Here is a 14206-nt window from a genome sequence, read left to right as displayed (position 1 = left end):
ATCAGACCAATTTTTAAAAAAGGTAGTTGTGACATGAGGTTTAAAACCATGCAGTTGCTCCAAGTAACTAATTTCCTTTCCTTCTTATAAAATCTTCCAAACATCCTTCCAAGCCTTCCAATCATTACACTTTTTAGGTTCTTTCTTCCGCAGTTCAACCCCCATTTGTAGAGAATAGAAAGAGCATAAAACTAGAAATAACCAAATGTAGAGAGCAAATAGGTTAAAATGAAACCAAGTTTTCATCACTACAAATGGAGCTTTCTTTTTTGATGATATGTATAAAAGCCACATTACATTCACATGAATGTACTTCCTTAGGGAAGGTAATCTAATAGCCATAAGGCCACTCCATAAAATTATTAAGTTTATGATCTTGGCAAATCTTTCCCACTTTCAAATGAATGGCATCATAATTAATAATAGCTTTTAAATCAACGTGCTTATTTAATTCATCAAGCCACCTCAACTTATACCCCGTCTAAATAGCATGGTTGGCTATCCAGTTAGCAACCCCATTGGCCTCTCGATATGTATGGGATATGACCACTTTTTCAAATTTATGAATTAAGGTTTTGATCTCCTTAATCGTAGCCTCTATCAAGCATGAAATTGAGTTTTTATTATTTAGAGTGTTAATAATATTCAATGAATCACCTTCCAACTATAATTTAGGATACCCCAAATCAACAGTTAACTTCATAGTATAGAGGGCAGCTATAGCTTCTGCAATATGGCTATTAGAATGACCTATAGGAACTATGATAGCATCTATAACATTTCCCCCATGATCTCTCAAGACACCTCTACATCCCACTCTTCTCCGATTACCCTTAGCAGCTCCATCAAAGTTCTCTTTAATTCATCCATTGGGAGGAAAATTCCATTTTATGATCGATCTTGGATTATCATTTTTCAAGTTAGAACCTTCAGATCACAATGGATTATCAATTTGAAAGGTTTGATCAATTTTCCTCTGAGTTTTAAAATTCTCCTTAATGGCTCTAATAATACTCTAACCAAACACCCATCCTAATAATTCTTTATTTCTAAATATTCTATTATTTCTTTCTTTCTAGATGCCCCACCAGAGATGACAAAGAGTTAATTTCCAAAGAAATTGAACATTAGGATCCTTAGAAGGGAATTTCAAACTTTTAAAAGAGAATTCAACATTGTTTTGATGGACCCAGTTCATACCCCAAAAGTTAAGAATCTCAGTCCAAACTTGTTGGGTATAAGAGCAATTCAAAAACAAATGATCTCTATCTTCAAATCCATTTTTGCATAAAGTATACCTATTAACCACATTAATACCTCTTTTTGGCAAATTATCTATGTTCAAAATTTTACTTTAAAGAAGAAGCCAATACAAGATATTAATTTTGGGAATGAGACCCTTAATCCAAGCATAAGACCAAAAAGGTTGGTTACCCTTTTCCTTAGAGATGAAGATAGTGGAGACTTTAAATTGGCCACTAGGATTGGCATGCCAAATAATCTCATGCTCAAGAGAAGGATAAAGAGAGACATCATTGAGAGATAATTGGATGTTATTGAAACCTTGATCAATGTTAGTCAAATTCACCCAGGAATCATTCTGGTAATAATGACTAACTAATATGCCATATCTCTACTTGGATAAGTCAACTTGAGCCTTGTCTTGAAAATCTTCAATCAAGGGATGATCCTTTAACCAGACATCTTCCCAAAACCTCACCTTAATCCCATTTCCAATTTTCCAAGAATGCCCTTTTCCAAGAGTTTTCTTAGTCTCCTGAATAGCTCCCCATATGGAAGAAGGATGAATAACATCAAGAGAAGAGAGGAAATCAGGAAGAGATTTAGCATTGGAGAGGTACTTATGTTTCCATATGGTGCTCCACTCTTTTTTATCATGGTAAACTCTCCATCCTTGTTTGGTTAAGAGAGCTTTATTCATACTTTTAATTTTCCTAATTCCCAATCCCCCTTCACTGATATGTTTGCAAAGTTGATCCCAAGAAATTAAAGGAATTCTTCTTTTTTCCTTAGTGCCATTCCATAAAAAATTCCTTTGAATTTTATCAATAGACTTAGCAAATTTTATTGGAATTCTAAAAAGACTTAAAGCATAAGTTGGTATGTTTTGAAGACAAGCTTTGAGGAGAATTAATTTACCTGCCTAACTTAATAGATTCCCTTTCCATACCACCAGCTTCTTGCTGAATTTATTTATAAGATCTTCCCAAAAGGAATCAAGGAATTTCAAGCCTAGAGGAAGACCCAAATAAGTTGAAGGGAAAGATCCTATAAAACATCCAAGGATATTAGCAATTTTATTTTGTCTGGGGATAGCAGTGTTGATAAAGAACACAACACTTTTATTCCAGTTAACCAATTGGCTTGAGGTAGAAGAATACAAATTAATAGCTTGCTTCAAACTTTTAGGTTCCTTAACTTCAAACTTTCCCATGAAGATGGTATCATCAAAAACTTGACCATGAGAACAAATGAGAGGATTGGAAGAAGGTTGCAAGCCCTTAATAACTCCTCTTTGGACCAAGTCCCCAATGTATCTCCCCAAACAATCAGCCATAATAACAAAAGGGATGGGGGATAAAGGATCACCTTGTCTCAATTCTTGAGAAGGATTGAAAAAATGAGAAGAGCTTCCATTAACCATAAAAAAAAAATAGCAGAGTTTGAAATCAACTGATGAATAAGACCAACAACCTTATGGTCAAAGCCAAAAGCATGTAAAATGTTTGAGAGGAAAGTCTAGTCAACTCTGTCATAGGCCATAGCAATGTCTACTTTCATAATGAATCCCTAATTGTTAGAACATGACAAGGAATGAATATTCTCATGAGTAGAGATGATAGTGTTAAGGATTTGTCTACCTAGGATGAAGCCATTTTGTTGATTAGAAATGATCAAAGGAATCACAAGTAGTAATCTAGAAGTGAGAACTTTGGATATAATTTTATAGAAAGAATTAAAAAGGCTGATTGGTCTAAACTAATCAGGAGAGTCGGCTCCAATTTTCTTAGGAATCAGGCACAGAAAGGTGAAATTGACTTCCTTAAGCATCTGTTTAGCTCCATAGAATTCCTTCACAACATCACAAATATCTTTTCCAACAAGTTTCCAAAGTTTCTAGAAGAAAAAATGGGAAAGCCATCAGGACCAGGTGCTTTATCTCCTCCCAGAGAACAAATAGCTTTGAAAATTTCATCATCCTTAGGAATCGGGGTTAACACTTTTTTATTTTCCTTCAAAAAAAGTGGAGAAATCACTCTAAGGAAATCAGCTTGATGATCTAAATTAATTTTGGGATCAGTGGTCATTAGATTAGAGAAAAAAGTCACCATTTCTTTCATGATGTCCTTATCCTCAACAATCTTCAAGTCTCCCTTTTTTAGATGTGAAATGTGAGTTTTGGCTCTATTCTTTAGAGTGGAAAGATGGAAAAATTTGGTATTTTTATCTCCTTCACTCAACCATAACAATCTTGATCTTTGTCTCCAGTAGATTTCTTCTTTAGTAATGATGTCATGATATTGGGCCAACTTTTCATTTTGTTCTATAAGAAGGTTAAGAGTATATCCATCCTTCTGAATTTTATCCTAGGTTTTTTGAATATCCTCCTTCATAGCCAATTTGTTCTCAAAAATATTCCCAAAGTAGTTTTTATTCCAAAAAATGACTTCCCTTTTGACATTTTTAAGCTTAGAAGCAACTCTAAAGAGAGTTGTGCCTTCAATATCAATACTCCACCATTCTTCCATTTTACTTTCAAACTATGGGATCTGCATCCACATCTTCTCAAATCTAAAAGGAAAATTCTTCTTAAAAATAATCTTTGCAGTAGTGAAAATGAGAGGACAATGATCCAAGCCAATTTTATATCAAGCTTCCAACTTATAGATAAAATCTTTTGTCCAATTGGGAGAGATAAGAGCACAATCTAGCCTTCCATGAATACACTCATTACCAACTCTCTTGTTACTCCAAGTAAACTGAATTCCATGGAGATCCATATCCATTAAACCCTCTTTGTTTATAAACTCCATTAAGTCTAGTCTCCCTTCCAGCTATGTAGTATTACCTCCCATTTTTTCATGATCGTAGAGAGGAACATTGAAGTCTCCCATTATAATCCATCGTCCAGAATAATCCTTACTTTTAAAATTGGAAATAGAATCCCCGACCTTTTTCCTTAGGTCCTTAATATTGGGAGCATATATATTCACAATATACCAACCCCTCATTTCGTCGACACTAGTAATTTTGGCTATCATAAGATATTTACTAGCAATCAGAATTGTTCCAGAATAACAATTCTTCTTCTAGAACATTAGAGTTCCCCCTGATGCACCTTCTGAACTACTAGCATTTATAGAAAAAAATTTAAAAGCTTTTATCTAATCTGCTTTCTCTTTATTAATTTTAGTTTCTTGTAGTAGGAGAAAATCAGGCTTCTGAATAAATAGTTAATAGGACTGATAATAGGTTTAATATTTAAAGGTAGCAATTTATTTTACCTAGAGTCTGATCACTAGTTTTAAAAATCAAATATATGAAATAGTGCATATCTAGTAGCAAGAATAATAGGACCGATATCAATTTTAGGAAATATAGAAATAATAAAAGTATTATTTTTCAACTAATATTAATGAATTTACATGGGTAAGTGCAAGAAGTTGGGTCTCACTTTTGGTAAAAAAGTGGAACTCTTTTTCCTATTTTTAAAATTTCTTGTCAATTGATGTCAAAATTTGATGCATTTAGAGATTGAATATAAAAAAAAAAATCATAAATAAAGATTGTAGTGTTTGGAATCTAATTTTTGAATATGTAATTTATTTGTGTACCCATATGATATATATATTTTTGGTATGGATCTTTAAGAAACACTTTTTCAAAATGCCTATTTTAGGACCATACCACACTCGTGTATAGACACCATAATTCGACAGAAATAAATACATTTCTATAAATCCTTTTAAAAGAAGCTACCTAACACACCAAATATTGATGATAATATTTATCCTCATTTTTTCATTGAGGAATTTATTATTATTAATTTTTAATTGGTTATAAAGGTAAATTTTTAAACCTCTTATGCATAGAAACCATAATTTGATCAAAAATTCTCTTTTTAAAAAAAAATTCAAACGAATCGAATGAATATTGATAACATATAAATTAATTTAAGAAAAATCATAAAATAAAAAAAAGTTATTAAAGTTTTAGTGAAAGTCACTATTTTACATTTAGGTACCACCTTTGATTAAATAATAATACAAAAATAGTAAATAAAATCATAACACTATAAAATTTATATTTTTGAAATCAAGATAGTGAGAGCTCTTATGGCTTTTTGTTTCATAATAAAATTTGATTCGGAAGACCCTCTAAAAATTATGGCAAGGCATGAATTTGTCAATTGAATGCCTTAGCCAAATCTTGAGAGGTCAAGGCATAGGCTTGGTCTCACCAAGCCTATCTCAAACCAAAATCTAAGGTAGGAAGAAAATCATGCCCCATGTTGTACTTGAAACAAGCACCTATTATTTGAAATTCAAAAAATGATCACCTATTTTGAAAAATTAAAAGTGACATTTAAAATACCCTTTTATATTTAGGATCAGGTACCTGAGCTAAATACAGGTGCTTGCTTTTAAAAATTAGGTACCCATTTTTGAAGAGGTCTCATTCTGTGGAAATGACTTCCCCAAAATTGTGACCAACTTTGTGCATTCATGCACATACAATAACATCTTTTTTGATATTGAAAAAAGACCAAATCTATTCAAGGTATTTAGGCTACTTAGATCTATTCAAAATAAGATGGAAGAAATTTAGAGTAAAGTGCAAGAAGGGAACTTGTGAAAGACCAATCTAAGGAGCCCAACAATAAAGTTCAAATAATTTATAAATTGATAGAAATAGTAGATAAAATGAAAAATATGATCAAAGATGTATCCAAGAGTTGTTAGGGGATCATGGAAGCCACTATGGACTACTTGAATAGATTGGTTTGGAAGGTGGACTAGAATGTTTGTAAACTATTGGTTATTGATTTGGAGGCTCCAAATGTTGTTGGGAATACTTCAAGGAATTACAAATGAACCAAAGAAAGTATGAGAAAATAAAGGATGATGAGACATGTGCTAAATCAAGTGAACTCAAAGCTATCGTTGACAAAATCAAAGAGCTCAAGGACGATCTAGTCTTGGATGTGTGATTTCTTTTGCACTTGTCATTCTTGTTCTTTATTTATTTTTATTTTTCTAGGTTTTTATTTTTGGACTTTTTTCTAGCTGTGGTAGCTTAGTTGTAGCTAATTTTTTGCTTGTTTTTGGTAGTGATTGTGTTCAACATGTTCAACACTATTTCTTTTGGATCCTAATTGTTTAATTTCTTGATAAAACTCTATATATTTTGGATCACATGTAACAAACTTATTTTAACTCTTAATCAAAAGTATTTTTTTTAATACAATCTATACATATTAATAGGTTATCTTGATTTTGTACTTTTTGAGACACAATCTTAATTTATAGTAATAGAAGTTATACAAAAATACGATCTATTAATTAAATTATAGTAAATGAAATAATTTTTATAAAAAAAATATTAAACAATCCAATGGTTAAACTACAAAGGTTTATGGTTATTCAAAAAGGGAGATTCTAGCAGGAGTGTAACATGTTTTCTTACTAATTTTATACTCACTTTTATTCTCTAGTGGTAGAGAAATCATTGAAGCCTTAAGATTATTCATATTTATTTTTATTTTATAGGTCTAGACTACTAAGTTACAATTAATAGCCTACACTATCTTGAAGTTAGAGTTAGAGAAGGGTGAAAGAAATAACATAGCATTTGAGCTATAAAAGGATAACCTCTAATACTTATTATTTCTTTTAGTGTTGAATTGATTCCATAGGGAAATGTAACTGGTCTCTTAGCTAGGGACATCATAGTTAATTATTACATTAATAGAGTTGGTATCCTCTTGAAAATAAATATTAGATGAAAAAAGTTTAGGATTTCATTGTAAAATATAATAAAATTTTGATAGAGGAGATCCAAAAGAAATAGATAATCTACATTCTATAAAAATGGCAACAAAGTAAAACTTTTAAAATCAAGAGTCCCACAATATGTTATGTGTATTACAGAACATAAAGTTAAAAGACAAGATTTGGAAACCTTAGAGATATATTTCTTTAAAGAAATAAATCATTCAAATACCTCTAACGAATAGTTGTAAGAATATATATTTTATCATTAAGTTCAATCTAAAACAACTAAAAGGGCAAATAATAATCTATATGCTAAAATAACAAATTTGTAACAAATATCTATTCAAACATAAATTTTTTTAAAAAGGGTCTAGGTTAATTAATACTATAGCTTAAATAAACACTCAAATGTATATGTACTAGGTAGAATCAAAATCGCTATGTGGGATTGATTTTACCAATAGAAATAAAGTGAAGATGGAGACAATTAAATTTTTTTTTCTCTTCGATACTTAAAAGACACATGGATTAATAGAGACACACATAACAAGAAAGAATTATCACAATATGCCTCCTTCGGTGTGATGTTTAAAATATTTAATGTTGAAAACCATTTAATGATTTGGTACTAGAATTAATTAAGATTGATTTCAATGGAGCTTGTAAGACCTAAGATCACTTTAATAAGAGATCTAGGAGGCAAAGCTTACTCTCATTAGTCACTGAGAAATTTAATAGATTGAATGACATGAAGAAAGTTTTATTTCCCATACATATGAACATATCCATTATTTTTCTATTTAGATCACATAGCATATATTATAAATGTCCCACAAACAAGATGCTCTTTTTAAATCTTGAAAACGATTGTGATATAGTTATTATGCTTTTGGGTCTGATTGCATAAAAAAATTCTCACATCATACCAAGAAGCATAATAGGAATAGTCTATGAACCGTGGAAATTTATTGTCTATAATAATTATGATACTAGAACAGTTATATATGTGTCTGCACATGACACACATTGTACTAATTATCAAAGATAAATGTATAATGTTTTATTTCTGTCATAAATTTAAATCTTTGAAATTATGACACACATTTCATTATAAACAATTAAATTACTAAAGGTGCAATGCATAAATGTAAAATTACGACCATTTATAAATAATAATAAATTATTGTACAATGAAAATTGGTCATTTTTATAATCAAATTTCATTCATAAAAGTGATTGTTCAAATATAAATATAATTTGCTTAGATTTTATTCAAACACAGAAAATTAAGACTTGGACTTTAGAAGCAACCTCACTTGTCACGTTTGTAAAAGAGCATGTGATATATGATCAATCCAATTGCTCCTCGATTGCCGTAGACTTGTTTTGCTTCGTGGTATACAACTTTTCTAAGTTGCTGTTCTTTGAAATAATTGTGTTGAATTACTTGGGGACGAAGTGTCGGGAAAGAGGAAAGAAAATTGCAGTGATATGTGGACAATATGTTCACGGTCCCAAAAATGGAAGTGTAATAATATATTGAAGGTCCAAAAAGACAACCCTCCTCGTCTGTAATCGAGGGAATATCTCCAAAGTGAGACATGGTGACATTTAAAACCCACTTTCTCATATTGTACTAATTCCATGAACATGCTTCGAGAGTGAAGTTTTGACCAACAACTCTACTCCACTACAACATAAATTTTACGATTTTCCATTTTCATACTAATGACGTGGATTTAATCGTTTGGCTGTGAGAATATAAATATAAGAATAGGAATTGTTACTCTAGAATAGTTATTCTAGAATAGAAAATAGTGATACAATTCCTTTTATCTTTGCCATAATTTGATGAGGAATTCACAGACCCAAAAATTTATATTTTCTAAAATAAATAAAACTTGAATAGGAATAGATATTCCAATTCCAACTATTTAGGTGGAATTGCAAATGTTCATTTTTGGACCAAAATTGGAATTGTATTCCTATTATATTCCTATTCCCAATTCTGGTTTGGTGCACTCAAATGAAGAATTTGAAATTTTAAGAATTCACATATGCCTATTCCGCTCATATTCCCACTGCCAACTGGATAAGAGTCTAGTTATCAATGTAAAAGTGACTCTGTCATCCTAAATGGATTGATTGTTCTACGCCATTTTGATCTTCTTTTCCATTCTTTCAAATAATTAAGCTTTATTTCGTGTCTTCTTATATGACTATTTTCTAATGTCACCAGTTTTAACAGTGAAATGTAAACTTTGTTGACTAGCAGGAAAACTATCTATCACTTTTTAATATGAATTATATGCAGTTTTATTTAACCATTTAATAATATGATATTTTAGTAAGTTGAAGATGTTTGTCACAATAAGTTAAATTGTGATATTATTATGAAAATCTAATTGTGTAATTTTTTGAGTTAATTTTTTTGAGTCAAACTCACAAGTAATTTTTTGAGTTAAATTCATTGAGAAAATGAATGAAACACGAGTCAATGAATTTGACTCAAAAAATTACACAATTCAATCTTGATAGCAATATCACAATTTTAATTTAAGTTGGGGGCACTCCACCATTTTTTTAAAATCAACTTTAAGTAACATAAGTCTTATACAATAGATGAGATAATAATTCAAACCTTAAAATTCATTAACATTCTACATTATTTTAATAGACAGTGAAATCCTACCCAATGCTAAGATGGAGCTCTTAAAATACATGTCTTGGTTGCTCTATTGAGATAGGGTCATTTTCTTTTGATAGCATACCTTGTTACATATATGTACCACATGATGTTCAAACTTTTATATATAATCTTAGTTCACTTGTATTCATAATAGTAATTTGAATCTCTAAGGAATATATTAAATTGAATCATTAGCTAGTTCATGTAATCTACTTGTCACAATCTCTATACTAATTAAATTATTTTTCATAACTGCTCTTTTGATATTAATTCAATCATTATAATTGTTTAATTGACCTATCTAATGCTCCTTCCAAATTTTAATCAAATAATTTACTTGATATTCTATTTGATTAATTAATCTTTTTTTAATGATTAAAATTAACTAAATAAAGTAAACATCCTTGTCCAAATCATATTGTTTTACACTGGGTATTTAAACATAATATATATTTCCAATGTCAAACATAACATGTATTTATCAACATTGGCAAAAAAAATTAAAACCATGATGACTATTTTATTGGCAAAGCGAATTTGCAAGAATAACATGTAGTTCAAAAAAATTCTTAAAGTATTTCACCAAACTTTTAGATTTTCTAAAATCAAAAGAAAGAGTGTCTAAGTCTACTTTCTCAAAGAGCATTCAACAAGCTAAAGAAATGGCTAGTCTAAAATCTAGGAGGAAAGTTGAAAATGGTCATCAGAGATTACTCTAGTGGCGAATTTTTGGCATTCAGCAATCCCGTCTCATGGGTCAATTGTCATTTGGAAAATTGTGCATGTAACACAAGTCAACCACATTGCTAGATATTTATATAATTTGGGTCCAACACTTGTGGTAGTCGCCCATTAGTTATCACATGATTGATCAAAAATATCATTCCAATTGCCAATGTAATATACATTTTGGATACATTTATTTTTTTTAAATTTCCATCATTTACATGTTGTTTCTTATTAGACACCATTCTTTCACCATTACTACAACCAATAATTTTCCCTTGGGTTGGGCATTGCCTATCATTTTCTAGATGTGTGTTAGTACCACTAGCCCCATTAAGCCAATTGTTTCCTATTGTGGGCTTGCATAGAAAGGTGCATTTTGCCTACATTTGACATTCTCTCTTGTTAATCCCACATAATTCACCAACCTAGATTGGACTATAGAATATTATTATTCTAAACAATTTTCTCTTTTTTGGTCTGGAGACTGGCATTTCTTATTATTGCTAAAGTTTCATGGTGCTGAGTGCATTTCCCATTGACTCATGGACTGTGGTTTTTAGAAAAGGTAAGTCATTTTTAATTTATTTTTTATGTGGTACTCATACTGGTTTTTTTAACTGTCCAGTGTCTTCTAGTGATTGGACATCTTACATGCTAAGATAGGTTTGCAAATTTTATTAGCTAGTACCATAGACTGTAGTACTATAGTGGTAGTACCCTTTTTATGAGAACAAATCATATTATTATTATATGTAGTCTAAGTAGTCTACTATCATAGTCTTTGAATCATCACTCTTTGAGTCTTTTGTTCAAAAACTAAGTTGATTTATTTTTTACAGCCTTTATCGATTTGCAATGTCAAACAAGAGGGGTAATAGGGATTTTTGTAGGATCCCTAAAATCCAAGAGAGGTCACCATTACCAAAATACAAAACCATATCCACATATTTTGGTGGTGGAAATGTTGGCAACCTACAAAATTCACAAATTAGATCTCTAGTGCATATTCAAACAGGAGATTTATCACAAGTTGGTGAACCTGATATCTTAGTTGAGGACAAACTTGAACATGATTTGGAGGAAATTCCCTTGAGTAGGGAGTCACAAATTGATATTATAGAGTTGGAGTTAGTTCTAGACCAATCGGATGAGAAAACCAAAAGTGATTTCATAAATCATGTTTATGCATAGAAGGGGAAAAGAAAATTGGAATAAAAAAAGTATTGATCTCACTGGGATCTATCCAAAAGGAATTTTCAATTAGAATGGGTGGAAAAGTACTGGTTCATTGAACCAGTGGTGAATCCAATTGATGGTAAGCCTCATGTAGAATACATATGTAAGATTTGCACAAACATAACAAAGAAGAAGAGGAGGTTTCCACTTATACTTGATACCATAGAAAAGCATGTTAGTAAAGTTGTGAAAATGTCCGAGTGATTTTTAAAAAAGGATGACAACTTTGATTGAGCATTTTTGCAAACCGAAAGTAATAAATGGAGTAACTATAAATGGAATTTTAGATGAGTTTTGATTAAGAGATCAGTCATATTCTTTTTCAAATATTATGAGGGAACAATATGATCTTATGGAGAATCCAAGTGAAGAGGGAGTGGTAACAAAGCTTTGGAAAAACCTTAGTCAGAGTAATCAATTGACAGAGTCAATACCATGATATTTAAATCTTACTAATTTATGTTTGACAATGATATTGGTTTTAATGGAGGATGATAGAGTTTTTAGTATTTTGGGCTTCCTAAAGTCAAAGGTTATCTAAAAAAAACAAGACAAAAAATTGGATAATTATTTAAGGCTCTATAACTCTAGGTATTAGGTAGATAGTTTCCCTTGTGATAGGGCACTCAAAATTTGGAGGAAAAAATGTCAAAGAAGAGGGATGGGCAAAATTTCAAACTCAACTAGTAGTAGTAGTGGTGGTGGCAGTGGTAGTGGTGGTGGTAGTGGCAGTGGAGGTGGTAGTGGTAGTGGCAGTAGCAAAGATAGAGGTTCATATCCTGATATTAGAAGTGATGAAGATGAAGTTGACTTTGACATGCATACTGATAGTAAATCTAAATAAAATAGAATGAAAAATGAAATTTTATATGCAATAAATGATTACAATTCTAATGATAGTGATGTTGAGCAGGTCCAGGCAGAGTGACAACTATAACAACTTCTCAACTTCATGTTCTATCTTCTATGTGAGTCAAGTAGTAGGCTAGTAGCTCTAGTCTTACCAATTTCAATTCAAATTAATTTATGTGCTCTAGTCTTACCAATGTCTAAGACTATCTACTAATTAATTATTGTTTTAGAAGTTAATTTATAGCCTTCATTCATTGTCCTTTTATAGATGCTTAATTATTTTTTTAACAATGTTTATGTTACAAACTTACATTTTGAGATTTTCATTGAAACTAGTTTTTATTTTAAGAGTCTATGCATGTTGAGATTTTCATTGATTGTAGTTTTTATACGTGTTGAGATTTTCATTGACTATAGTTTTTAAACATGTTAAGATTTTTATTGATTCTAGTTTTAATACAATTATATATGTTGAACTTGAGATTTTCATTCATTCTAGTTTCTTTAAGATATTGTAACATAATGCATTTAACAGAATAAACTTTCTTTAAAAAAAATTGTATTATAATTTATAATTATAAATCAACTAGTGAAATAATATATTTAATAATTACAAACAATTACAACCCTTTGCAAATGACCTTAAATTCCCTTTTAATGATACAAGGGAGCAACAATAGTTGTAGGTTAGTTTGTAATTGTATATATAATTAGATTATTACTACACTATGCATGTACAATTACACTGCCAATTGTACAATTCTTTCAAATAGGAGTAGGAAAAATAATCTTCTCTATGTAGTAATAGTATGCTAGTGTCTGGCTATCCATCTATCCTGATATGCTAGCTCTTGATTCCTGTAAGAATTAATATTAAACGAAGTTGAAATTAAATCCAAAATTTAAAATTAAAGAGCAACAAGTAACAAAACAATTATAGTACTATCACTTACTAGGTTGTTACTTCTTAGTGCTATCAGCTATAACTGTCATTGACAGTAACAATAACAATTTGAGAAGATGACCCAACTCCAATAATGATCTTTAGGGTGCTCCATTCTGCATCATTTAGAAGCTTTATTTTTTTGAAGTTGTAGCTAAATAGCTATAACCTCATCAAAAATGAATATGTCGAAGAGATATTTTTATATGGATTGAGAAATTTATCTATAATTGCATTCATTGTTGACAATAGTTTGATGCAACTTGCAATTCTTTCTAGTGTGGTTTCCTTAGGAAATTTTCCAAAATTAGAATTTGGTGTTGTGAAACTTTTTCATGTAATCCTCTTTTCTAATGAATTTGGCATTTGAGTAAGCTAGATTTGATAATCCAACATTTAGCAAGTTCAGTATGCTGTGATTCATCTTCATTAATTCTATAGAAGTAGATTTTAGAGCTTCATCTATTTCCATTAATTGTTCACAATTGTGACAAATAGAAAAGGTCATTATAGAGGCATCCAAGCAGTTGTTTATTCCTTGGTTTGTCAAATTCTTGTCACTGGATCTCTATACTTTATTCAAAATTTGTATAGCAATATTTTTTAAGGAATTGGTGAAGATACTTCTTTTTCCCTCAACATCTTTTTTTACATTTGAAAGAAAACTCCGAGATTGCTATTTAAATCAAGCCATTCAAACAAACTATCACTATTCTTCATTAGTTTCTCCCAATTTTCTTG

The sequence above is a fragment of the Cupressus sempervirens genome, chromosome 3 (assembly GCF_028749045.1).
Source record: "Cupressus sempervirens isolate cs-2001-9-10 chromosome 3, ASM2874904v1, whole genome shotgun sequence".
Taxonomy (NCBI): domain Eukaryota; kingdom Viridiplantae; phylum Streptophyta; class Pinopsida; order Cupressales; family Cupressaceae; genus Cupressus; species Cupressus sempervirens.
Note: the sequence above shows the minus strand (reverse complement) of the source record.